General features: G+C 35.6%; 1 protein-coding gene across 8 annotated transcripts in view; it reads left to right on the forward strand.

Annotated features, from left to right (window-relative positions):
* Positions 1 to 24,164, forward strand: part of RAPGEF2 (Rap guanine nucleotide exchange factor 2) — a 210,468-nt gene that overhangs the window by 19,519 nt on the left and 166,785 nt on the right. The window contains exon 1 of one of the 8 annotated variants that reach the window (XM_033133899.1): positions 8,535 to 8,553. The exons of the other annotated variants lie outside the window; for them this stretch is intronic. The gene's annotated coding sequence lies outside the window, so the exon portion shown is untranslated. Of the gene's footprint in view, positions 1 to 8,534; positions 8,554 to 24,164 lie in introns of those variants that run through there. 8 annotated transcript variants of the gene reach the window in all.

Consider the following 24,164-nt stretch of genomic DNA (forward strand, 5'->3'; position numbering starts at 1 on the left):
TTTTGAAAGTGCCACATTAGCTGTTTCCGGTTGCCTGCCAGTATAACCTACAATGCCTTGAGTTGTGTTGTTTGTTCCTTTTATATTCAGGGAGAACATAACTCAGAAAGAACAGCTGAGGAAAGATACGGAAAAGTAATGGACCTTTATTGTGTCTATTATGTGCCAGAAAGTCAACTCGGTGTTTTCATATATATATATATATCTTTTTTAGTTTTTCCATTAACCCAATTAAGCAGGAGTTTCTGTGTTCAATTCACAAGTCGTGAAACTGAGATACAGAGAAATTAAGTAATTTGCGTAAGGACACATAACTGTTTGATTTAAAGTCCATATTTTTTTCCACTCTGCTGTACTCCCTGTACAATAAGATAGGGTATAAATAAATGTCTGTGTTGTTGTTAATAAGGACTTTTACAAAATGAAGTTCTGATTTGCTTAGGATGTTTTTCTTCGTTCAAAATGTCTCACACTTTAGAGATAAGCTTCAGGTCTTAAGTCTAATTTTATTTAAAAATTGAAAACAATTAGAGTGAGTAAAGTGGGGCTGAAAGGTCTGCTTTTAGATCCAGGTTCTTAGTAAATAGATCACTCTCAATAAAAGTTATTGTTATTTTAATTATACCTTTTATAATAGCCTGTCTTAATCTCCAAGTTTATCTGAAAGTAATATAGAGTATCACATTATGGTTTTAATGGCATCCAATATTTGTTAATTGCTAATTTTGTCACCATGCAGTGTGTTAAGGATGTAAATGTATTATCTTGGTATCTTCTGATATCTTCTGATTAGCTGCTATGGTTTTTGGTTCTTTGTTTTGTTTTGTGGGGTTTTTTTGTTGGTTTTTGTTTTTTTGATAATCAACTACACTAGTACAGTTTTTTTGTCAGTTGAGGAGGAACACAAGTGATAAGCTCAGTTAGAATTTGGTTTTTGGAGTGGGCTTGCTTTAAGCTTCATGCCTTTCAAGCTGTTTTGTTTTTGGGAAAGTAACCATTTTTTCTCAGTCATAGCACGACCAGGCATCTGCCGGTTTGTTGGGAACACAGAATTGTCATACCTTTTATTTCCATTGTTTATGAAGCTTCAACATGGAGTTAGTTTAATATTTAGCCTTTCTGTGTAGGAACGTAGCAGAGAACCTTGGTTTTCAATACTGACTGAAAAAGCCAGGGGAAAGGTTTGGGCGATTGCTCCCAGGGACCAGATTTGAATGGGTTCTAGTCTTTGAAATGAGCAGGTTAGAGGGTGAAATATTCCTGACAATTCTGCTTTTGTAACTGTTGCCATGATGATGTCTTAGCTTGTAAGTGAATTTTGTTGTTTGGCCACACTGTTCAGAAAGGGGCTATTTGGACTAGACTTTGACCAGAATTCAGAAACATTTATTCAGATATGCTAAGAGTTCAAATATGCCTATATCTTGCACAGAAATACTATTTATCTGAACTTATCTAGCTCTGACACCATTTTATGATGGTATTTCATAGTCTCAATTACAGAATAAAAGGCAGGTTGCTAGATTTTGGAATGAAAGATCTTAAGGAGTCTAAAGTGCTTCTGAAATTCTAAAATAATGCATTCAGATGCTCTGGTTGTGCCGAGTATGTATCTGTGTTTAAATGATGTCTTTGAGTTGTTCAGTTGCAGAGGACATATATCACTTTGTGTCTGTGGCAAAAAGTCCTATTTGTTTCTCTTTGGCCCTTATAAGACATTGAAAATACTATTCTCACTTTGGTGATAGAAGAGCACAGCTCTCCAGGACAGAAAGCTAGAGGGTTTTTAAAGGTGTAGCAAGTTCTTGGGTTTTTTTTTTTTTAATCTGAGCTTTCTCATTTATGCCTTCTTTAAAAAGATTATACCTTTCCTTCCAAAACATTCTTTGTTTTCTATCTCTTATACTCCTTATTTTCTTCTATTTTTGTGGGGTACTGAGGTCATAGAGAAAGGTTAAGTACATAGTCTCCTACGTGGATTGCTCATTTTCTTCTGGTAATTGAAAGTTAACTTGCATTGTAAGTGTACATGATAATGTTTTCTGTCTCTGGACTGTTTTCAGTGTTCCAAAAATGTTCATAATTTGGACTTAAACTCTATATTTTTAAATTTAGTGTTTTAAATATTATTTACTTAGTTTTTCTTTTTTGCATGGTTCACACATCAAAAAGTATAAAAAAGTATACAGTGGAGAGTCTTACTTCTTCGAATTCTGTTCCACATCCCCCAATTGGGATTGCCTAATTCCCAATCCCCTAGTGATAGTGGGTGATTTTAGTTGCTTGTTTAGTCTTCCAAAAATTTTTTAGAAATCCATACATAGACCCATAGAAAATACCCCACCCTCAAAATTATATCTACATACCTTCCCTTAACATAAAATATAATTTGGAGGTCTTTCTAGTATATGAAGAGTTCCCTTATGGTGTGTGTGTGTGTGTGTGTGTGTGTGTGTGTGTATTTTAACCATTGCAGAATATTCGTAGTGCTACAATAGCTATTCCTTATATATGTGATCTGGTAAATTTCTTTTGGGCCAAAGGGTGCTTGAATTTCTAAATTTAATAATTATTGTAGTGGAAGTTTGCACAACTACCAGTACTGTGTTAGGAATTACAGAAAAAATCCAATTGCAATTAAGATGGATGCAACTTATTCAGAAGTCATGTAATGTATGTATTGTAAGCTTTAACCTTTTTAAGTGTAAAAATCTATGAGTTTTAACACATATACAGCCATGTAACCATTACCACAATCAAAATAAAGACATTTTCATCACTCTGGAAAGTTCCCTTGTCCCTTTTTGTAGTCAGTCCCCTCCTATTAGCCCTACCTCTGGCAACCATTGATACAATTTCTATTCCCATCATTTTGCCTTTTCCAGAATGTCATATACATAGAGTCATATAGTGTGCAATTTTTTTGTATACCTGTCACTTGCATAACCATGGCATATTTGTCCAAACTAAGAAATTAATATTGGAATAATACTGTTTTCTAAACTAGAGGCTTTATTTTCATCTTACCAGTTACTCCATTAATGTGTTTGTGTTTTTTTGTTCTTTTTTTTTTCTGTTCAAGACAGTATACAGGCTACCACATTGCATTTAGCATTTTGAAAAATTAGGTGTTTTTTCCTTGGGTACTGAGAGCTGTTTATATATTCTGGGTACAAGTTCTTTATCAGATTGAATGCCGCTTTGTTACTTGCAAAGTTATACACAAAATTTTTATTTGTAGCAGAATCATGACTAATTCTAATATTTTGGCTAAATGCAAACATGTATATTTTTAATGCTGATTGAATTTACGTAACATTAGAGATGTGTAGTTTCCCCATATATATAACAAATGGAGATGTTTGAAAAAATGTGGAAAAATAATATTTTCCCCAGATTCCACTATAATTTTGTCAGTATGTTCTCAGAAAAATATTTTGGTATTGTTGAAATATTCCCTGCGTGATACGAGTAATTTTTTTGGACAAACATAGGGAAAGGCCCATTGCAAACATGAGAATGTGACTGCACAGAAAGGCTGTAAGGAGTAGGAGGGGCTGGCCTAGGAACCTTTTGCATTGAAGCAGATGGTTTTTTCTTTTTCTTTTTTCTTTTACGGTGAACCTCATTGCAGAAATTTTTGTACTTTAGCAGATATCAGTAAACATTCTCTTATAATAGAAATTAATTAATTCCACAAATGTTTACAAGGGTCTCCTGTGTGCCATTCACTATTTTAGGCATTGAGGATACAGCTGCAAACAATAAAGCCCTCGCTTACTGTAGTGCATCGAGTTTACATTCTAGTGAGGGGAGGCACGCAAACATAGAGCGTGTGAGATGTTGATGACTATTACAGAAACATGTTAAGTTGAGTAAGGCCACATTTGGAAGGCTTCACTGATAACGAAGTGGTATTTGAAGAAGGACAGAACGAAGCGATGGAGCAAACTTTGTTGTGAATAGAGGAGAAAACATCACAGACATTCTAGGCAAATCTTGTCTTGGCATGGTGAGTAATGGAAGCTTCAGGGTTGGAGCAGTTACTAGGCAGTGGCAGATGGAAGGTGTTGACATGAGAGGGTTAGCAGGGAAGGTCTGATTAGGCAGGGACTTTGACATTTATTCTGAGTGTGCTGGGGAACCACTGGAGGGAACTGAGTAGAAGTGTGGTAAGATCACTATGAATGCGGTATTGAGAATAGTCAGTAGAGGGGAGAGGGTATGTGGGGACAGAGCCCCAAAAAGCAGTTTCCAGGCTCTCGGCCTCACATAGAAAGGTGCTGGCTCAGGTAGTAAATGGCCATCGACTGCGATCAAATGGCCATCAGCTGTGGCTAGTTGGCCATCAGCTGTAACCAGTGAGCCATTGGCCACTAATATAACTGCCGTGGCTAGGCTAGCAAAAAAAGGGGAGCTAGCAAGAAGATGGTGGCTGAGCCTGCAAGCGGCGCAGTGAGGGTTGAGAATTGTGTGGCTCCTGTTTCCTGTTTCTCCAACCCAGCTGCCAGCGAGAGTATAGAGATATGACTCCCCTACTTATGGCTCCGTGGGTGTTCCTTTTTGGCCTCACCATGTCCTGCGTTCTTATGTGGGGAGTGGGAGCTGAGACCATGCAGGCCGCCCTGCGTGACAGGGTAGAAACGGAGACCATCGTGGGGGCTAATGCAAAGTCAGCTCATTGTGATAGCAGGTGGTGGAAGGGAAAATGGTCACATGTTGGATATATTATAAAAGTGGGACAGACAAGACAGATTTGAGTATGAAAGAAAGAAGACTCAAGGGTGACATCAGGGTTTCTGAAGGATGGGGATGATAGTTATTAGAGAAGAGGACTTCGGGAAGATCAGAGTCCATTAGAGAGGGATGGGATGGTGGTGCTGGTGGTGAGAGTGTTCAGTAGTTCAGTGTTAGAACAAGTCGAAGTTGGGATGCCTGTTTGTCATCCAAAGAAGTTGTCATTAAGTAAGTAGTTTGGAGTTCACTGGGATAGAGATTTAAAGCTATGGTGCTTATTAATTCACATCTGACATGTCTTTATCATTAGGAATCTTTATCTTTTTTTTTTTTTTAAGGAGGGTGCAGCTCATAGTGGCCCATGCGGGGATCAAATCAGCAACCTTGGTGTTATTAGCACCACACTGACCAACTGAGCTAACCTGCCACCCTTCTTTATCATTTCTTCGTGACTGGAGTGCCCAGTACAGTGCTTGACATGTGGGAGATGTTTAATATTTATTGAATGCACTTGAAGTGGAAATCTCAATATTGTTTTCTACAACGACATATTTTGCTCTGGTAGTTTCTGGTATTTGAAGTGTATATGATTTTCTTTTAAATGAACTTTAGTAAAACATAACTATATGACGTAGTAATGAGAAAGTTTGATCACCCTTCTTAAGCAACAATTTCGGGAAGTATGTAGACATTAAAAAGTAGAGCATGCAGCTGAGCTGGAGCTATTCATACTGTCCCCTCATAATCTCTCTTCCTGACCATCTTCAAAACTATCCTCGATCCTAGGCTTTTGTCCTTGCTGGCCATTGACTTCTAATGCTTAGATGGTGGAAGAAGTTACATTTATGTGCATTTTAGGTTATTTTTAGTCAGAATAAGTGAGGGTGTTGGTAGTAACTGTATTTGGCTCTGTTCCATGGCCTAGAGTTCCTTTTGAGTGTATTATTTAATGTGCTTTTGGAACTTACTTTTGCTTAACTTTCCTGGGGTTAAGTAAGAAACTTACTGTATTAGTCTGCTTGGGCTGACATAACAAGGTAACAAAGATTGAATGGCTTAAATGATAGGAATTTATTTTCTTATAGTTCTGGAGGCTAGAAGTTCAAGATCAAGGTTTTGACTGATTCGATTTCTGGTGAGGGCTATCTTCTTGGCTTGCCAAAGGCCACTTTCTTGTTGTGTTGTCACATGGACTTTCCTGTGTACGAATGCAGATAGAGAGGGAGAGAGCGCTGGTATCTCATCCTCATTGATAAGGACACTTACCCCAGTGGACCAAGGCCCCACCCCCATGACCTTAGGTAACCCCAGTTGCCTCCTAATGGGCCCACCTTCAGATATCCAATGAGGGTTAGGGCTTCACCATATTCACACTTTCCCTGGCAGCGTCTTTAAGTGCTACGGTGATCTTTCATGTCCATTGAGTGTGAATAAAAGAAAGAACACATCTTTTTAGGTATTTATACCTGAGGAATCGTTCTAGGAAATGAGAGTGAGCTTGTGAAAAACAATTGGCAACAATCGTACAGTGATTTAAGTTTACAGGGAAGGTAGTTTAAATTTCTGAAATGCTGACTTTGTAGAATATTTAAATACATATTACTCATTACCTATAAGCACAAAGAATAACAATAATACTTAAAAAATGTTTCTTTATCCCGATGGAATTGATTCGGTGAATTAAGTAATTGTTCATTTGTAATTAGCATTCAAATAATGAGCTAGGGTTCTTAAATTCTTTTCTTAAGTAGTGTAAATGTGCCCACATACAGATTTAATTGCATTATTAATTTGCTTAGCATTTTCATGGTATAATCGACTTTTGTACAGACTGAATTACTACTTAGTGGATCTTTAATGAATATGCTTTAATTTTACCACATAATGTGGCCTGAAACATCATTTATAAGCTTTCCCTAGGGAGGCATTTGAATAAGAGATATCTCCATAGAGAGTTTACATTAGTATCTGTTTCATGCCACTATGACACTGCTGAAAAGACCTGTGATTCAGGATAGATGGAGACGCACACACACAGAAACACATAGAATGGGTCTATATACACAAAACATCTAAAAGGAATAGGTGTTTTGTGTAATAATATATACACCCATTTTCCTTTCTTTTCCATAAAAAAGTAGGAAAGACTAGAGTTCACATTTTTGTGTCTGCTTGTTACCCAGCTGAAATTACAAAGACTATACAAATTGTTTATAGTTCTCACTGCCATATTGAGTACAATTTTATCTCTTTTCAGCTTTTGACATTTAGGCAGATATGGGTAGATATAAAAGTTAAGTGCAGACCTTAGGATGTAGGCCAGACATTGTCAAAATTTCACTGTGTTCAAAAAAATAAGCTTCAGCACGCCAATAAGAGTAAAGTGGTCCTTCTTGTGGTGAGTTAACTTTATATTTGGGAAGTAGGAAGATTCGTATGAAGGAATAGAATTTCTGTGTTGGGCGAATTTCACACACCCCCTGCGCCCCCAGCTTTATTGTTTTTTATGTGATGAAGACAAGACAATTTTTAATTTATATTTTGAATTGTCTGAGAGGATCGGAAAATGCAGTGTAATAATTTTATACTATATCTTTGTCTGTTTGCTGCTTCACTATTTGGAACGTAAAACTGATCTCTGAGACCATTTGAACACGCCCCCTCACACACCCCCCAAAATAACCAGGGTTTCAGTCATGTAGTCCTAGATTAGAGTTAGTCCATACGCACCGAGATGCCACCCAACGTCACTACCACCTGAAGGGGATTTCCAGCTAGGAATGAATTGAAATAGGGCAGAAGAAGTCAATTTTCCATGAAAAAGAGCCTCAAACAATTTGATGTATCTGGCTAAGTACCATTGTCAGTGAATGGGTGGATGCAGCATAAGCCCTAACTGTCAAGTTCTAGGAGGTACACACTTGCACAGTGGAGGCACTCTGTCACATGGCAAATACTTTTGAACACGCCTCCTCTGGGTGTGGCACCGTGCTGCTAGGTGCATGGGATACGCAGAAGAGTAAGGCACAGTGCAGGGGGTTCACAGTCCGGCTGGGGCAATACTCACATAAGAAGAATTCGTTCAATAGTATGGAAGTGTAGTGATGAGGTGGTATGGAAAAGAGTAAAAGGAGCTTCAATGTGCAGGTATCAAATGATAGACTCCATTACTGTTTCTACGGAAAGGATTGTTGGTTCCCTAGCAGCCTCTTCTATACACTTTCTTCAGTCTTATTTCAGATTATGATTCTGTAACACTTAGGGCTTTGAAAAAAGCATCCTACACAGGATAAAGCACACATTTAGGGCAGAGCATAACAAAAGGTTCTCAGGCATTTTAAGCAGTTTCCTGTACTGGTATATATACCCAAAATATACAGAACCCTTTTAAATTTTTTTTTTAAGGCTATTTTGGTAATTTTAAATCTTGAAGACAATTATTGGAGGGATATGGAGTTCAAAATTATTCTAAAGTTATCCTTTGTTAAATAAGATTTGTTAAAAGATTTCCCTTTGTTCAATATTAGCAAGTGTACAGTAAACAAAGCAGGCAGATTTTTTTTTTTTTTTTTTTTTTTTTTTGGTCAGGCACAAACAACTTCGTATCCTGTTGATTAAATAGAAAATGCCTAAGTAAATGTCTTGCTAAAAATAGATTCCGTCAGGTTTTTTGGTTTTGTCACACCAGGGGTGGAGTCATTAAACAGGAAGAATGAAATCCAGTCAACAGGAATTGCGTGCCGAAAGACAGATATTTTGAAAGGGAAACGGAGATCCATGCTCTAAGTCTGTCAATGGAATATTTCACCGTGGCAGGTACCTTTTTTAAGAAGGTTGGAGTTGATGGAGTGCCAGGTGGTCTTTTCTGTCATCACTATGTGGATGATCAGTATAGTGATTAAAGGTTTGAAAGTCAATTCAGTTGTAGTTTCACAGATTAATCCATTGTGTTTAGCCTCAATATTTTCAGTGCTTTACACTGTAAGGATATTTTTTTCATTTTAGGAGGATAGTTTTAGTATAATTTAGAATATTTTAGCATAAGCCACATGTTTATATATGTGTAATATGTATATTATATATATATATATATAATGTATATATATATTCAAGGAAGTTGGGAAACTACCAGGCATTATATTTTTTTAATTTTTTAATGAATTTTTTTAGTTACAGTTGGCATACAATATTATATTAGATTCAGGCATACAACATAGTGCTTGGCATTTATTCAGGTGTCGTATTTTAAAAGCACAACCCCTCCTCTGGAAATCCAGCAGGTAAATAGGAAACAAACCTGAACTTACTTTTCTCTTTTAAAGCAGTTTTTTTTTTCTTTGAAGCTATATATTAGTTCTAGTGATATTATTATTTCTTAAAATATTTTTGGAATGTTTCTTTTGTAATTGCCAAATGTTAGGTTGTGCAATAACAGCTTTAAGTTAAAGCTGTTAAAAATATCAGAGAATTCTGGATTTTCTGTGGGCTGAGAAAATGGAGGACTGAAAAACCAAGATAGTGTTATCTAAGACTCTTCTAATTATGGGGGGATCCATGTGAGGAAAGAGCCTTGGTGATAGTTCTTTAGTACACAAAGAAGTAGAAAACAAAATCAAGAAGTCCAGCATATTATTAAGTACATGGGGGGCCTAGGAGGAGAGAATTTAATGTTGATAATACCAATTTAATGTCTAACGGAAAATCTTGCAAGCAGTGATGTTGAATCTGTTTTGTATCTCAATTTTTTTCTAAAAATATATTTTTTTTTATTAAAAGATACAAACACTTGAACCTAACCTAAAACAATATAAGTAAAAGAAAGTCTCCCTTCTGTATACCACTATTCCAAAGCCTCTAGTAAGTGTTTATATACTTGGAGAAAAAGTTTTCTGATCCTACCAGAATATTTAGATTTTTAAAAATTAATTTAAGCATGTGGAGTTATTCTCTACACACAATTTTTGCCTTTTCTTTTAAATATTTCTGTGAGATGATGCAGAGGTCAGCCTCACTCTGTCAGCGAAGGCACTGTATTGCCCTGGATGCATCATCATTTATCTCAATTGTCCACGAAGGGTGGACCTTTATGGTATTTTTGGATTCCATGTCCCCTTACAAATAGTGCTGTGGTGAATATTATTAAATATGTGTGTATATGTGTTTTTGGATGCTTTTTGGGAATAGATACATAGGTTAAATTACTGGTAGAGGAATTACCAAATCTAAGTGTGTCTGTGTGTGTGTGTGTGTGTGTGTGTGTGTGTATTTAACATTTTGACAGATAATGCCAAATGGCTCATTGGAAAAGCTGTACCAATTTATATTTCCACCAACAGCATATAAAAATCCATGCCAGCAATGGATTTCCGTTAAACTTGTATAATTTGCCAATCCAAGAAGTGAAAAATTGTATCACAATGTTTAGATAACATTGCTTTGATTTTGAGTGAGGTTGAATGTATTTTCAGGTTTACTGGTTAGTATTGAAGGTAATTTTAACCAGTTTTACCTATACATCAGTAAGATGCTTAATATTATGTGAAAACAGACCCAACAAACAGGATCCTGAAAGCCTAGCACCTTTATCACATAAGTACTTACCTCATTGTATCAGTGTTGATTTGAACACGTGTACAGGATGGAAGACATAAAGAATTCCTTGTACCTTCTGAGTCTGTATGACCAAATATCCTTCCATATTGTGTACATCTAAGATTATAGCAACTTTATTCTTTTATAGCAAAGAATGTTATCTAGAAAAATTTTGAAAAAGACTTAATTTGGATATTTATTTTTCTTTTTTGACTTTGAAAGTAAAAAAGAGATTATCTTCCCTAGTGCCACTCACAACGTTAAAAATCATGGTAATATCTTGTTTTATTTTTGTCCTTTATTATAATCACAAGTTAATGGATTTATAGCTTTCATAAAATGAGGAACATTTTTCTCATCTATAATAAATCCAGATTGATTTCTGACAGAACCAATAAGCAATTTATTTGCAGTATTTGAAAATAAATTATAGGATGGAAAAATTCTGCTGGTACATTGGCAAGTGGTTGGGGACCAGATGATCAAATATTTCATTTCTATGTCTACATTTCATGAGTCAGTTTCACACAACAGCTGCTGTGGGGGAAGGGTTGATTTGCCAGAATACTTCATGGTTTATTAAAAAAAAAAAAACAAACATAGGAAATAATATGAAAGGCATGTAGGTATGAAAGGGTAAACCAAATAAGTTTATTATTACTAAAAAAAAAGATCACTTAAAACATAGAGTATAAAAAGAGCCCCTTTTTCGTGTTTCAGTGTCATAAATTATAGAAAGCAACGGTTAATTAAAAAAAAAAAGTCTTCTGGCTTGTAAGTACTAACAACTAATACCAAACATTTATTGAGTATTTCCTGTGTAAAATACTTCACAAGAGGCTTAGAAGTGCAGTGACGTGTCAGGCTGATACTGGAATTCAGGGACTCTGGCTCTAGAACTTGTACTCTTATGCACTGTGATCCAAGTAATCAAGAGGAACAAATGTATTATATGGTCCTGTGCTATTAAAATAAATACGTGTTTATTTTAAAATGTTAAAAATAATCCTCCTTGAGTACTTTTCAAGGATTAAGGAGAAATTGTTTCTTACTACAATAAATACCCATTTCTTCTAATTGTGTTGATGGAAAATATTGTATTTGTGCTGCTCTTGGTTCAGATCTTAATCTTCCATTGTTTGAGTCTCAAAATTTGTGAGCATTCTCACATGCAGTGGAAAACCATAAAAGTTGGGAGACTCGTGAAAATATATGTGTAGAATGTCGATTTTCTCCATCATATGGTATTTTCACAGAACATATATTTTCTGGAACAAAATATTCCACTGGGCCCATAACTAGTTGATTAATAAGAGGAAGATTTGTAAAAAACCATATGATGTAATAGTTCATTTTGACTGAGGGCTTGGATTAAATTTTATAAATTTTTTACAGCTGCAGGGATAGATATGCATATAATGCTCTGAGTAAGAGCTTTTATGAAATGTTGTATGGTTGCTTTACAGTTGATATTTGATGGACAGTGAGTTGTATGGAGTAGGTGTTTCTGGCTTTTTAGATGGGCAGGGTGCTTTTTGGGAAAGTGTTTTTTTCTCTGACTGAACAATACCTCTCTTTTCGACAGACCATGTTGTCACGGAGACCTTTAGATTCTATAAATATAGCCTCCAGTAACAGACAAGAATATGCCCCTGGGTTGTGTGTGGGGAGTGGCACTGTGAGAGCAAAGTCTAGATGTGTGTAGTTAATTTGTTCATAGAAGTTATTTTACAGTAGCCAGAAGGCCATTGGTCTTTTTGCAATCTCCTTTTTTCATATTCCTTTTTTCCAGTGTATGCGTGTGTGTCTGACATAGAAACAATGGAATAGTGTAGGGAAAGACCCATTTTCCCTCTTCTAGTCTCATACTCCTTTCTCTCACCTCCCGGTACCAGCCACTGTTGAGATTTGGTGGATGTCCTTGTAATCTTTTTTTATTCTTGTATTGCACATGTGTCTCCATAAACCATAGTTTTGTGTTTTTAAAGTTCATCTAAATATTATCATGTTTCTTATGTCATCCCACAACTTGCCTTTTTCTCAGCCATGTGTTTTGAGGTCTCTTCATGTTGATAGTTTGGATTCATTTATTTTAGCACGTGTATAGTATTTCATTGTGTCACAGTTAATCTAGTCCCTTAGTAATGGATATTTAGAATATTCTCCCATGGTATTTCTGTGTAACTGCTCAATTCCACTTGTTCCCATCCTTTCCATGTTGTTGAGTATAAGAACTCAATAAATACAGGCTTGATTTAATTTTGATTTGGCTAAAGCTCAGTCATAAGTTATCATTACTTGGTTTTCCCGTTCTTTCCAATAGTCGCAGTTCATTTTACTACTAATAAAAAAAGATTTTAGGTCTCCTTTAGTCATTCCTTCTCTTTACATATTTAATCTAATGAATTTGAACTGTGATACATATTATTACCCGGGTACTTGTAGCCTAGCCAGGTTCTAGGATGTTTTTGATTATCTTTTCAATTTATTCACATTTCAGACGATTATAAGTAACAATATTGCTATTGCAAGAAACTGCTTGTAACACCTTGCTGGTTCTAGGATTTATACAGAAAGCAAAGTTATAATCTTTTAGATACTTTTTGATCAAGTTCCACTGATGGACTTGCTTTCTTATTTTTTATTTCCTTATTACCACGATACTATTCAGCAAGTACTGCTGAGGACTCAGTGTTTGCCCAATACAATTGTCAAAATACAGGCTGTATATAGATCAGTGCTGTCTGATAGAAATATAATGTGAACCAAATATGTAATTTTAAATTTTCTAGTAGTCACAGTAAGAAATATAAAATGAAACGTGTGCAATAAGTTTTATTTAACCAGTATATCGCACATATTTTCATTTCAACATATAAGCTATGTAAAAACCTATTGAGATATTTTATGTTCTTTTCATACCAAGTCTTCAAAATCCCGTGTGTTTTACACGTAACAGCATTTCTCCACTAGGACTAGCTACATTTCAAGCATTCTGTATCCACATGTGGTTAGTGACTACCATATTGGATAGTGCAGGTATAGAAAATACAAGTTTCAGAAGTATCAGTCACCAAAGAAGATATACAGGTGGCAAATAAGCATATGAAAAGATAATACTCCATATTAAATATTATCAAGGTCATGGAAATTAAAACAACAGTAAGATACCACCACACACTTACTGGAATGGCCAAAATCCAGAATCTGGCAACACCAAATGCTGGTGAGGATGTGGAACAACAGGAAGTCTCATTCATTACTGGTGGGAATGAAAATGGCACAGCCACTTTGGAAGACAGTGTGATGGTTTCTTACAAAACTAAACATACTCATCATACAACCCAGCAATTACACTCCTTGATATTTACCTTTCAAAGGAGTTGAAAAAATGCACATGGATGTTTATAGCAGCTTCTCCAAAACCTGATAAAATGATTCCAAACTAAAGTTTTTTAAAAAAAACAGACTCACCATTTACAACATTAGTCTAAAAATTCTTTTTTCATTTTCTACATTACTGTGAATTAAATTTAAAAAAAGGTTAAAAATGCTTGATTTACTTTTAGGTTAAAGAGAGAAAAGGCAGAATAGATGCTAGATGAGATCAATATCATAAATTGTTATGTTGCTTACTGAATTAGAAAGTTTAGAGAACCACTCATTTGATGTTGAAAAATAGCCTTTCAACCACATTTACATTTAATCGTATTTATAAAGATAGTGGATTGTGTTGAATCTTAGAGCTAATTCTTTATCTTTAATGTAGGTGGTTAGGTAAATTTCAATAAAGAAAGAATAGATGTTGAAAATTATAAATGCCAGTTCCTTATGTTAATTTTGAGAAAAGTTTTTATTTTGAATCAGGAAGTGTTGTGTCCCCATAATAAAGAGAAAGTCAAAGTATCAGATAATTTACTAATTTGGAAGGTTGCATATAACACTGTTTCAGTTATTTTTCCTGTTTTATTTCAGTTTGCCTCTAAATACTTTGAAGCATCAATAACACATATGGTGGTCCATGTTTAATAACTACCTACTGAATGCCTTCTCTTTCCATTTAAAATGGAATTTGACTGCGATTTTTCATGGTTTTCTTATAAACCACTGTTAGGTTTGATTGTACTTAGCCACTGGCTACAGGAGTGAATCTGGATTTCATATTATATTTTCTCAGTAGCAGAATGTTCATGTTTCTGTTTATTGGTTGCATTCTGGTCAAGAGCAGATCGAGAAGAAACAAAAGTAAACCTAATTCTTAAGAACCCATTGTTTTATTTTATGCAAGTTCTTTATATTCTATTTGTCAAATGTTGATATTTTACAAAATGTTTGTTACTGTATTTCTTGAAAAGAGAGTGTTGTGGTCAAATTATTTTTGGATCCAAATTAAACTTGGATTAAACAAATTTACTTACTAGAGCATTTTTTTTTTTGGAGCTCTTGATTTTCAAATCTGCATCATGCCTGAAATATCTACCCTCTGAATAAGAAGTAAAGTTGGCTATTAAAACTGTCTTGTGGACACTAAAAAATAGCAAATTTAGTTAAAATTTCAGTCTTAGTTTGTCTTTTTTTCCTTCCTCCTCCTGCTCCCATCCATCCCTCCATTTTCTTTTTCAAAAATAAGAGGCTATTTTATGTAAATGATGAAAAAGAACTAGAGAATTATTCTGAGTGTTTATTTCCTTAAATAAATAATTTATATGTGTATTGGTAATATGAGTGATCAAAAATTACTTTAAGTATTGTGTGAGACTATCTAGTTTTGTGTAAGCACCTCATAAAATAGAGTTGTTTAGGATTAGTAGGTTTGCTCTTTGTTTATGTTAGAACAGTAATAATCGGAAGTTCATAGGAGACAGATTGTTATCACAAATATGTGACTTAGAATATAATTTTAAAACTTTATCAAAATGTTGTGGGTTTCATTCTGAAAAGCAGTTGGGCACAGGTAGAGGTTGGACCTAGAAAATTACCCCTGTAATGTTAGTTCTTTTTCTTAGAATATTTTGGGCGTTTTTGTTTTTTTTTTCTTTGGCCATGGAATTTGCAAAATCCTGAGAAAAGTTTTATCAAGCAGTATTAATTTATATGGTTATTAAGTTATATTGTTACTGTTGTGAGCAGTATTAATTTATCTCATTATTCATGAAAGTTATATTCTGTGAAGTCGCGAGAACACTGATGATAATGTGCCATTGCTCATTATTATAATGAGCCATTAATGAGCCATTGCTCCTAGGGCAAGTACAAGGTTAGCTTCCTGCGAACCTGTGGTCATCACCCTTTTCTACTGATGAATATATAACCTATAACCTTGTTTTATGTTAAAGACACTTTATTTAATGTGTATCGTTGCTCTATTAACATTGAACTCACGGACAGCAACACTAGAACCCATACCCGATGGGAGCTTGTCTAACACCTGTATTTTCTCCCTGAGACACACTGAAGCTTTCTTGTGCTCAGGACCGCGCTTCAGCATTGTGCTCGGGGACCACTGAAAGCATCAACAGGAGATACAAAAATGCGAAAAATGTGGCACAAAATACACCTTGGAAAGGACTGTGGTTTACAGTAGGAGAGCGGAAACAAGAAGGCAGGGCATGCAGTGGGACTGTGTACATAGGATAACACATTTTTTCACCACCCTGTGCACGTTCCTGAATAACCACGAAAGTGCCCGGAGTATGGTTTACAAACAAACTTTATCCAGTAGGCAAGCACACAAATGTGGAATCCACGCGTAATGAGGGTCCGCTGTATATGGATTGGTTTGGAATCAGGTGTTGACTCAGGAGCTCAGGTTTTAGGTAACTCAGGCTGCTCTTTAGTTGACTGACTCTTGCTTTTTTCTTTTCCTTTGGTTACTGTGGTTTTCGGTCTAGTTTCAGTGTGAAGTATGTGTAGGTTGCTGCTGATCTAGATTGCAAGAAAAAGAGGATGTGACAAAGTAATGAAATCTGAGGGTCGAGAACAAGGGCTTGGCCCTAGAGATTTTGCTCCTAATTTTGCCCCAAACTGTTGGATGAACCAGAGGTCTCTGTGGTTCTTGTGCTTTCCTACTCCCTGTACTTTGGGTGATAGTGTACTTTATGATGGAGGTCATAAATGTTGGCTTCAAAGGGAGACCATAGCAGAGCCACACAAGTCTGAAACATACAGACTGTACTTTTTAAAAGTACTTTCAGTTCTACCATCCCGTTGAATTTCCTCTACCCTCCACCCCGTTGGGGTCTCACAGTGTCTCACAGCTGCAGTGAAAGAGAATGGCTTATCTAAGGAGTCCAGTTCAGTTTGGCCCTGGTCATCTGAATGGGTGTGAAATTTACAAGAGGACTTAAATGCTGTTAAATGACCAATTTTGAGCAGAGCTTGTTAACTGATTATTAAAGACGGTTTTATTGTTTTTCAATTTTTCAAATTGATTTTATGTGGAAACTTAGTTTTAAAGAAAATTCAAACGCATGTATTAAACACCGGTTATGCATAAAGTCCTGTGCTAGTCTGTGGAGAATGGCTCTGAATAAATAAGATGTGCTGTTCCCTGTCTTAGGAGCTTACAATATGATACAGGATGAAAAATACTAAGAACAAAGAGTCTAAAAGCAGAAGTATTGTGGGCTTTTGGAAACAAATTGTTTTGGTTAGAGAATAGAGAAGAGATAGGTAAAGGCAATTTATTACTTTGTGGTTTTGTGTGTGTGTGTGTGTGTGTTGCCATCAAAGGTTTTTAAGTTTTGCATTTCAGAAATACAACAGTTGTGTGAAATCGAGAGGGTGGAGAAAGACTGATGGTAGGGAGACAAATTACTGCCTCTACATGGATGAAAGCCCTAGAGTAGACGCTGGACAGTGGCAGTGGAAAGACAGCGTTGAGGAGAAAGAATCAGTAGGCTCTTGATCACAGGATATGGTTTCTAAGAAGGAGAAAGTAGGTGGTTTAAGCTTTCAGTCCTTTGAAATGATGAATGTTCCTTCTCCCCAGTCTGTAAATCATTCCCAAGCTTGAACCCCAAATCAAAGCTTCAGAGGCAGCGTTCTCATGGGCCGAACCTATGGAGTTCTTTTGAGTTGTTAATAGTTTTTAGCTGTGACACAAATTGTGTTTTTAGATTCATCTATCCGCATGCATATAGCTTTTTCAAAAACAAAATTTTTATTCTGGAATAATTTTAGATTCCGAAAGAGCTGCAAAGGTAGTATACAGATGCCAGGAACACCAGATAGCGCTTGGATATCCTTCCCTGGGTTTCTCCTGTTGTTAGCATCTTGCGGTCCCATGATTCACTTGTAAAAACTAGGAAACCAACATCAGTACATTACTGTTAAGTGAACTCTGGATTTTATTCATATTTTACTAGTTTTTCCACGAATACATTGTTCTGTTCCAGAATCCCATCCAGGATATCAAATTGCATTCAATCATTGGGTCTCCTCAGTCTCTTCTGACCTGTTTCCCATTTTTTCCTTTTTTTTTTTTTTTTTTAATAACTGATAGTTTTGAGAACTAATGGTCAGTTATTTTGTAGACTGTCCCCCAGTTGGGTTTTGTCTGATGTTTTTCTTATGATTAGACGGTGGGTATGAGGTCTGGGAGGAAGACCACAAAGTGCTATTTTCATCACATAATATCAAGGGTACATAGATAGTATCAACATGATGATGTTGACCTTGAACACATGACTGAGGTAGTGTTTGTTAGGTTTTCCTACATCACCCCCATGGTCCCCTTCCATACTCTGTTCTTTGAAAGCATGTCTTTGAATCCAGTCCACACACAAGGGATGGGATGGGGGTATTTAAGCCACACCTCCTATGTGAATTATTTGGAATTCTCTAAGGAACGTTACCTGTTCTCCCTCATTTATTTATTTAATCAATTATTTCTATCAATATGGATTCAGTTATATTTATTATTATTTTTTTAAACTTAAAAAAAAATTATTTTAAGTGTATTTTTCCAGGACCCATCAGCTCCAAGTCAAGTAGTTGTTTCAATCTAGTTGTGGAGGGCACATCTCACAGTGGCCCATGTGGGGATCGAACCAGAAACCTTGTCTTTAAGAGCACCGTGCTCTAACCAACTGGGCTAACTGGTCGCCCCAGTTATATTTATTTTATACTTTGGGTTATGGTGCATTATTTTATTGCTCAGAACTTTTCCATCTTTGGGCATTGGTGCTCTTTCAGCTTTGCTCTTGTATCCATTTGACATGCCCAATCTTTTTTGAGCACTTTGTTACTTTCTGGTACTATCAAATGCAACAGGGTCATCTTGTGTTTTCCCCACCCCAGTCCTAGAATTAGCCATTTCTCTAAGGATCCCTTTTATTGGAGAATGATATTAGAAACCAAGACGTTGGTGTGGATGTGCTTATTATTACTGGAGTATTATGTCTTCTAGGTCCTCTCACTGGACAGAGCTAGGATATAAGTGTGTATATACACATATACATATATATTATACACGATATATATAGTATTACACACACACACACACACACACACTGATATACACTTACCAACCACATAGGTATAGTGTTGTGTTATAGCAAGGGATTTATTAATAAGAAAAAGTTAGGGAAGCTGAGAAATTACAATGTGGACTCATGTATTTATAATTAATTTTGTAAGTGTTACGTAGCTTTAATGTGTCCTTGGTGCAAATTGTCTTTTAGCCTTCTATTGTTAGGCTTTTCATGTTATATCTAGTTGGTCAGTGAATATTTGAATGCTTGCTATATGCCACTCTGATTATTCACACTTTTATATTTGTGAATTACTATATCCTTTCAATAATCTGTCTTTAACAATTACATTGCTAGCCTTTTAGTAGCATTAAAATTACCTGGTTCAGTAGACAAGACTTAGATGAGAATTTTGGAAATAGATTGGCCCTAGAGATCGTCTGGTTTAATGGGATTTTTTGACTGTACATTGGAAACATCTGGGCAGATTTAAAAAATACTCATGCTGAGTCCCACCCCCAGAATATTCTGATTTAATTGATTTGGAGTGTGGCCTGGGCACCAGATTTTAAAATTTCCCCAGCTTATTCTACAGGGCAGTCAAATTTGAAAACCCCTGTTACAGTTTCACATGCTGTGGATAAGATAAAATAAGACCCAACTTACCAAGGAATTTTTGTTTTGAGGATCCAAAATCATTAGTAAAATTTGTAAATTCAGCATGACTCTTAAAGTAGTAGATAGATTCTGAAAGGCACACTGCTGGTTTTAATCATTTAGAAGCGTAACTAAAGATGGAAGTCTTTTTTCTTCTTTCATCTCAACGCTCAGTAGTTTTCTCAGGTGAGAACGTCGAATATCAGCACAGCAGCGGCCGGTTTTTCTCTGGTATGTGTAGCATTTCCTTCTCTGCCTCTCTTGCCCCCTTCCCCACCTCTTAAAGCAACTTCCTGTAATTGGATCTTTGCTGTTTCTTTGAGAAAATGTTTACTCCTTGGAAGGTGTTTATATAATTTTTGTGGGCCATTGAAGGAAAGCAAATTTGTGAGTAATGGATTTGTGAGTTAAAATTATGAATCAGCTACCCCTACATTAGAAGGAAGGACACCAATCTCAGTGCTTGGCATGGCGTACGGTAGACACTCAGTTCATATTGGAGTGGGTAAATTAAAGGAGTATGTTTTAATTTTTAAACATGTTTCCACCTCTCAGTCCGTGAACACTGTAGCAAGCAAGGATCTTTGTGTCAATTAACTGACTGGTTAGATAAGGAATCTGACCTTGTTTAAATCGATTCATTTCTTTAGGCTCTAGTTTGCTTATCAAATGAAGATTTGGATAGATGCTTTCTAAGGACTTTTCTAGTCTAGCATTTTATGATTCTATAACCATAAATAGGGCAGTATAATTTTAAGTAAATGATACTTTATCTCCTAGAAGTCCAGAAGAGAGGATGTTCTTAGCGGGCGAATTAGGAGGTTATTGATCTAGACTTAGAACTAGACAAGCAGTTGAGATTCCGTATGTTGGTGAGATGGCAAGAAAACTTACTAGGTAGATAGGATTTGGAAAGGACAGTAACAGACGTGCCTTCTCTCCCAACACAAGTCTTGAGTACGGAGGCACATTATGTTATTGTCCAACTATTACTTTCTTATGTGTGTTTTTATCTGTTGAAATCCTTTCACTCATCAAGTTGTCTTTGTACATTGAAGAATGCATACTTGTAGTATCGCTGAACTCAGATTACGATCACATTCTTATGTAATCTCTCATTCCACTCATGTTACCTTTGTTTCTTGTTTTGTGTTGTTTTGTTTTTAAATTCAGATTGCCTTAGAGATCGGTCACTGCATTTAGTATTTAAGAAAGATCAAGTAATTAGTGATTCGTGTTTGGCTATGCTAATGTACTTGAAGATTTGTATAATACACAATTTCTGGAGAGAGGAGGCCGAGGTAGTGATTGACTAAGGGGATTTTAGAATTTAGAGACCCTTGATTTAACAATTTTTAGAAAACATATTTGGAATCGAAGGCCCAGAAACAATCAAGTGATTTGCCCAGAATCTTAGGATTTGTTTCCAGATCTTAGATTCCTTTCCTTGTCCCTACACTCCTTTGTAAGAATGCTACACTAGACGGAGTGGGTGAAGAAAGATGTTCTGTTTTGATGTTGGTATGAGGGTAATCCATGTGTCGTAGGTACAATTCTATTTGCCTAGGAAGCCAATCATTTGTGTAACTGATTATAAGTATATAGTACTCATTGCTTTTTAATAGCTTGCATATTTATTTGAAGCAGTAATTTTCAGGGGTGAAACATTGGGTATTATAAAAAAAATTGATATTTGTAATTCAGAAAGTCCTATAACTTACATAACATAAACCACAGAAGTTAACAAGGGGAAATAGTTAGTTGGTGTGGCTACAGTGATTCTCAAATTGGGCATAGGGGACAACCTCAAACTATAGCGGGAAGCAATAAGATTGTGACGTTTCCCCAAAGTATAGATGGGTGGGAAGAAGTTGAAAAACTTAGCACTTAAGGCCAATATATGGAATGCCAGTTGAGCAGTTTTAATTTTCCACTTTGATAGTTTCTTGCACATTTCTTTTTATTTCCGCTTCCTTGTTTTGACAAGATTTAAGAGGTTTAGAAAATGGAACATTTAGGCATTTCTTCTTCCCTTTGGCCTTGAACAAAGGTGGGAGTGTTCAATAATATAAGTCTATCTTGAGGAGAAACGTATTTAATGGAAAGGAGATAATGGGCTTCATTGTGAGAAAAGTTTCCATGTAGTAGAACTTACGTGATGTTATCTTTTCTCTAGTAGGGCCATTACTAGACATTATTTTATTGTTCTCCACCTGCATTGACTCTATTTAGAACAGGAGAAACTCCTAGAATTAGTCTGAGTAATCTTGTGGAAAATGTAACAATTCTCAAGTGTGTCTTTTGATTCCTTATCAAGGAATAACACAGCATTCTTTTGTCTCTTGGTGGACTGATGCCATTTAATTAGTAAATCTATACTTATGCTTCAAGGTGGACTCATTTTTAAAAGTAAGAGCAATGATTGATTTGAAAAACAATGTATTTCACTTGTCATGCATATTGTTGCAAAGTGTAGACAAGCTAAATAATTACTTCGAAAATGGTCACTTTCTATATCCTTGCTTTGAAATTTTTGGGAAAATATACTTAATTAACATATAAAGGTTCATTGCCATCTGCGGCAACGTGGACGGATCTTGAGAGTATTATGCTAAGTGAAATAAGTCAGAGAGAAAAGGACAAGAACCATATGATTTCACTCATGTGAGGACTATAAAATAAAAATAACAAACTAACAAAACAAGCAAAAACAAACTCATAGATACAGACAACAGAATGGTGGTTATCAGAGGGGAAGTGGGTTGGTAAAGGGTGAATTGGGTAAAGGGGGTCAAATATATGGTAACGGAAGAAACTAAGCTGTGGATGGAGAGCACAAACTTTGGATGGAGAGTACACAGATGTCATATTATAATGTTGTATATCAGAAATTTATGTAATGTTATTAACCAATGTTATTGCAATAAATATAATTTTAAAAATTCAGATTTTTTAGGCAATCAAAAATTTATCTCACCAAGTTGACTTATTGTTTATAATTTCTCCTTTCCAGCTCTACTCAACTTTTCTCAAGATTCTAGCCTAAAATGAAGCCATCATTCAAATTCAATGATTGGATTCTATGTCAAACTCATAAAAAGCACCTGCTTGAAATTGTTGTCTTCTAAAACACCATAAAAATGCAGAAGTTGACAGAACAATTATACTTACCCTCTTTGTATAATGCTAGTGGAGTTGTATGTACAGCTGAAGTGGTGATTGTATTTATTGTAAATATAAATTGTAATTATTAATAGTAAAAGGTAGGTAACAGAAAGCATTCTAAACTTGAAATTTGGGCTTATATAGAATTAAAAAAAATAATGTACATTGGCAAGAAGCACCAGGATATCCTTGACCAACCAGATGGGGTGGATAAACTATTTAAAGAGACAATTCCATTTAATGTGCTGGGGAAGGAGTATGTGCACACATAACTGGAAGCATGAAATCTGTTTTTATCACCCAGGATCCTGAATTACTAGAGATCGGGAGTAAAGGACTAAAATTTATTATGGGTGTTGTATTCTGGAGAGATTTAGTTTATCATAGTAGGTTAAGAATCCTAGATTATTGCTTTCATTTACAAGCTGTGTGAACTTGGTCAAGTTATTTAACCTGTCTGAACTTCCTCATCTGTAAAATAGGGGATAATCAAGAACCTAAATCAAGACTTCTAAGGACTGAAAATGATCCTTTTCAAACAGGTGGCTTTTATGAGTTTGACACTGACTCCAATAATTGAATTTAGACAATGGCTGCATTTTAGGTTAGAATCTTGGAAAGAGTTGGGTAGAGCTGGGAAGGAGAAATTATAAACAAAAAATAATTCAACTTAATATAAATTTTTGATATAAAAGAACAGTTAGAATAGCTTAGAATATTGTCTAGTGTAAGGTAAGTGCTCAATTTTGTTAGTCTTTTTATTTTTTATTAACAGTATACCTATTCCCTATTAATTGTAATGGTAAAACTATAAAATCATTATTACCCCTTTTTCTAAATGACACTCAGAAGTTTGGTAATTTGCTTCTTTGAAGGAAAACTGAAATTGAAATCCAGGCTTTCAAATTCGCAAGTCAGGCTACTGCTACCATGCCCCAATAAGCCATGTGTCTGTTTTCCTAAACGGACTAACAAAACACTTATATACATTTACTACAAAATTTTTAGGAGGAACTTGTTGTAATCATTAAGATGTCCTCTGTTAACATTTTCAGTTTAACTGGTTTATGGCACCCTTGGTTAGTTATGTTGCTATATGATAGCTATAAAGCTAACTTACCTGTAAACCATGATTTTTATACCCTACTGTAAAATCAAAATTCTGGTATCACAATGTCATTTAACACCATAAGTGCACTCGGTGTCTGTAATCTATTTGTGAAAAGGAATTCTTCACCAAGTCAGTGCTTTATGATGAAGGGAAATTTTAAGAGGTAACAACTATAATTTTTGTATCGCAGTGGGTTTCCTTGTCCATTAAAATGTCAATTTTCCCATTAGGAATTTTAAAAGGACGCCTAACATATATCTACGGCTAGAGTTTCATTCTGTAAGAAAGGAATCACCTTTCTCCTTTGACAACCCCTGAAGTTACTGAAGCCTTTCCCCTCTTTTCTCCTTTCCTCTGTGTCAATGGCAGTGGCGAGAAAGTTGGGGTAGAGACCCGGGGTTTGGAGAAGCTGGGGTATGAAATGATGT

Source organism: Rhinolophus ferrumequinum, chromosome 18, assembly GCF_004115265.2.
Source record: "Rhinolophus ferrumequinum isolate MPI-CBG mRhiFer1 chromosome 18, mRhiFer1_v1.p, whole genome shotgun sequence".
Taxonomy (NCBI): Eukaryota; Metazoa; Chordata; class Mammalia; order Chiroptera; family Rhinolophidae; genus Rhinolophus; species Rhinolophus ferrumequinum.